Source organism: Montipora capricornis, unplaced genomic scaffold (genome assembly GCF_036669925.1).
Source record: "Montipora capricornis isolate CH-2021 unplaced genomic scaffold, ASM3666992v2 scaffold_462, whole genome shotgun sequence".
NCBI lineage: Eukaryota > Metazoa > Cnidaria > Anthozoa > Scleractinia > Acroporidae > Montipora > Montipora capricornis.
This window is the reverse complement of record NW_027180198.1, coordinates 90,001-94,426: the sequence shown is the minus strand read 5'-3', so window position 1 is coordinate 94,426 and position 4,426 is coordinate 90,001.

Below are 4,426 nucleotides of genomic sequence, written 5' to 3'. Positions count from 1 at the left end.
CTTTGGTCCGACAAGTTTCGGCTGAGAACTAGATTGTACATTAGGGCCTCTAGAATTTATCTAGCCATGTCTTGACGAAGCCCCCCCTCCCTCCCCCTGGGTTTTAGACCAGCAAAGTAGCTTGAAAACAGGCTTCACCTGTTTTCAAGCGAAAATCTACAGAGGTATCTTTTTGAAAATTCGGTCAGATATAACAGCTTAATTGAGCAGACATTGTTTACACCACCTGCTCAAGAAAATTCTACTCAGCTTGAGGTTCAAATTACCGATGATAACATTCAATTATTTTTCATTCCACCTTGTTTTCTGACTGAATTTACAAACAGGTACCTGCTAGTACTTTGACAACTTAGCACTTTGAGATGCAGAAAAAAGTTCTTGCTTTACATAGCTATGATTCCAGCAAGGACCAACCTTTATTTCATAGTTGTAGGCATTCGATTTCTGTAATTAAGCAATGTCATATAAAAATACTGACCAGGACTGACATACTAACATCACACTTAGCCTACCCACCCTCCGTAAGTGACTTTGCTTTGCTCCGACAAGTTTCGGCTAAGAACTAGATTGTACATTAGGGCCTCTAGAATTTATCTAGCCATGTCTTGAGGGAGCTCCCCCTGGATTTTAGACCAGCACAGTAGCTTGAAAACAGCCTTCTACAGAGGTAGCTTTTTTAAAATTCGGTCAGATATCACAGCTTCATTGAGCAGACATTGTTTACACCTACTGCTCAAGAAAATTCTACTCAGCTTGAGGTTCAGATTACCCATAGCTTTCAATTACTTTTCATTCCACCTTGTTTTCTGACTCAATTTACAAAGAGGTACCTGCTTGTGCTTGTTACGTGAAAATTTCGCTCAGTCCTCAGCACGTTCGTGTAAAGTTCCCGCACGAATTATAACGTCATTTCCGATTGACTCCTAAATGATGACATTTGTTACGACTAGAACGTACCCAAACTTATATTTACTCCAACACACCTTACATTTACCTGGATAAGTTGCCTCTTGAAAGCATTGCTCATGGCACTCGGTATGTGGCCAGAGTTATAACAAAAGGCAGAGTCTACAGTTTATTGTCCTTATCCGAGGAAACGAAAGGAAAGATGTATCGAACCCGAAGAAAAAAGTAACCTTGTCGTTTGTAAAACAACTTCAAATTCACGCAATACAACGATGAAATTAGGGTGAAATATACGTTTTAAAAGATTTCCTTGACAGTCACGCCAAAGTTCGTACGGTTGTAATTTGAACACCGTTGCATGAGTTGTTGAGTTGACGTACTTACACATGGGTTGTCAAATGTGAAAAATTGTTGGGTGGCCAAGGTAAGAAGCGTTGCACTGTAATAATGAACGACATATGCAAACTCTGCATGTGGGGTATTGATAACTAGAACCTTTTGCTAACACAAAAGACGCAAAGAAATAACTGTACGTGTTAATTTAACGCCTAACGGATTTAAATGCGGTTTCCAATTGGGTTTCAATACCTCTCAGACACTGACACAAAAACACTAATAAAAAACTGCAACAACTGAATGCCGACGGAGTGCACTGCTGTGTTTAAGCTTGTGTACCTAGTGGAAAAGAGGCAGATGATGAGAAACTTTGCCGATGTAATACTACTCATGTAAAAGTACGCAATCCTCTCGAATTTGCCCGCGTCATCGAGATTACACTACAACTGACAGTCTTTCCAATGAAAATAATTTTTGCTAACTCCTCATGGGTCAGCAATTTAGCTAAAAGGACCAACCTTACGATGAGTTGTCCAAAGGTCGGACAAACAAATGATACATACCTCTTATCAAGACTTGCACGGATCTTTCGTCAAAACCCTTAGATGTGTTGATGCCACAAACATACTTTCCTCCGTCCATCCGCGAGACGTTGCGTATTCTCAAAGAAATTCTAACATAATTTTCTGTAATCGTATGACCAAACTTTACTCTACTGGAATTGCGAACGTTGTCGTTGTTATATTTCCAATAAGGCCGGGCTTTCGCTTCTTTGCATTCATCTTCGCTGCAGAAACATTCCAGAAGGGCACTTTTGCCTTCTACAGCTAAAATTGTGTTTTTGAAAACAGAACGCCACTTGATCATGTCTAAACCTAAAATAAACATAATCTCGATTAGTTGAGTTTTACAGGCAAGACAGTGTTACGGTGAGAGAAGTAGCTTATTTTGCGCAACGCAGTATTGGTGGTGTATTTAGTTTTAACATTTTTTTTTTGCGAGCATATCGGGTAATAACGGTTTTCATGGTGTTAGGTGCAAGTTAACGTATGTAGCATGGAGCACGCACCATCGGTTATTTGCTGTCAACGGATTTGTTACATTTGGGCATGCACGTATTTGTACATTTTGGCGCAAAGGTTAAGGGTAGTTGTCGAACATTTAACAGTATCTTCCCTCCCTCCCCTCCATTCATTTCTCTCTGTTTATGAGAGTGGCGGGTGTCTGTCTTCAGGCCTAAAAGCAGTAGAGGTATTGGTTCGCCACATATCGCGCGACTTTGCGAGCTATGGGAACGCTTTTTATCGGAGAGCTGGCTACAGGAAGTGAAGGCTCCTGGATTTCTTAGGTACCCAACATTTGTTAATATCGTATCCGTTTGTCATACTTTCTATTTCACATATTTCTATGTCAAAAAGACTTACTTACGTTTAACTATGACATTAATATCTTCTGTGGAGGTTCCAAAAACATTGTCAGTTCGGCATGTGTACATCCCCTGATGGTAACCTTGAATATAACGAATTTTCAAGCTCAATACTCCTGTCGAATTATGCTTAATACTGTAGCTATGATGATTATCTCCATCTCGAATCCTTGAGCCATTTCTCAACCAGGAAATAGAAGGGTTTGGCCCTCCTCTTTCTGCAAAGCACACCCCTATCTCTATCCATTCACGCTCGGTAACGACTTTGTGGTATTGAATCATCTTAAGAATCGGTCTACCTAATGATTTCAAGTCCTACATGTTAGGAACAATCAAGCAGTTACGACGGTTTCTGGTGCAGATGGTCAGTAAACTCGACACTTTGTTTTATGCTTTTGTTCACGGTTTTGGCTTTGAGCACGCACAAGCCTTACCCTTTTTCAAAACTCATTTGTGAACTGAGGGAAAAAGATTATGCATGGTCAAGTTCAAGTTAACATGAAGCGCGATGCCTCTGTTTTGGCTTTTGAAATTTCCAGAGTTTCAAAAACAGTTCATCTACATGAACTATGGTGGAACCGTCCAACAATGGTTAATTCCTCATTAGAGTCTAGAACTGATCTTTTTTGTTTGCTTGCGAATTAGCGCTTGTTGTCTCGTTCAAGATTAAATAATAAGGACAACAAGGGCTAGTTTGCAAGCAAACCAAGCAAACAAAAGAATACTAAAATGACGGCAATTTTGGAATAAGGTGTAATATTGGAGCAGGTAAATTGAAGTTCATCGCTTCGCGTAGTTCTCAGTGGTGAAATTCGGCCTGGTTGTACGAAGGATAAATTTCACATTACTACCCATCGAATTACTCAATTGGGCTTGATGGTACATATACTTTGGAAAGTGAGTTATCGCTTATTGCGTGATGCAACGTTTAAGGCCGGTAGACACGAGGGACCTTGCTCCCGCAGCACGCTATTGCAACACGCTCCAGGAGCAAAGCTCCCTGGTCTGCATCAACGATTTCTAGCGAAAAAATATGTTGCGCAACAAAACTTTTTGCTCCCGAGTTTTGCTCGTTCATATCAAACTGGTTTGATATGAGGGAGCAAGCTCCAGGGGAATCTGTTTCAGGAGCAAGCTCCCTCGTGTGTACTGAAATTTTCTTGCCGTGACATGACGTGTCTCCAGTTGGCCAATCAAATTGGCTTATTTTTTTCATCCACAACAGTTCCCATGCCCCAATCGGGTTGTTTCATCATTCAGCTCCCTGGTCGGGTCCTTCGTATGTGGTGGTTGGGGTACATACCCGGGAGCGTGTCGCGGGAGCGAGTTTCAGGAGCAAGCTCCCTCATGTGTACCGGCCTTTAAAGCCCGCATTCACCCAAAACGCACTAACTGTGAACTCGTGTAACAAGAAACAACTCAAGGCGTAACTTATCCAAGATTTCGACAATTTGACAATATGGTGTCAGAATAAAGGACCTTAATGGTTTTTTGGCGAATGTGGTCCTTTCAAAACCGATCTCTGAAATGCAGATGGACGCATTTTTCTTTCTCTTTATATTATTCTCGACTAAGCAGTGTGCCTAGAAATGAAGGCGATAAACTTCACGAAGCAAGCTTTTATAAATTTTTTTTCTCGACATAAAAGGGAGAAAACGAATGAATCACGAATAAAACCTTTTGTTTTTCGAACATAGCTTCTTTCACAGTTCCTGCTAGATAAAAGCTTACGGAAAAAGGAAAGAATGATAGAAGAAT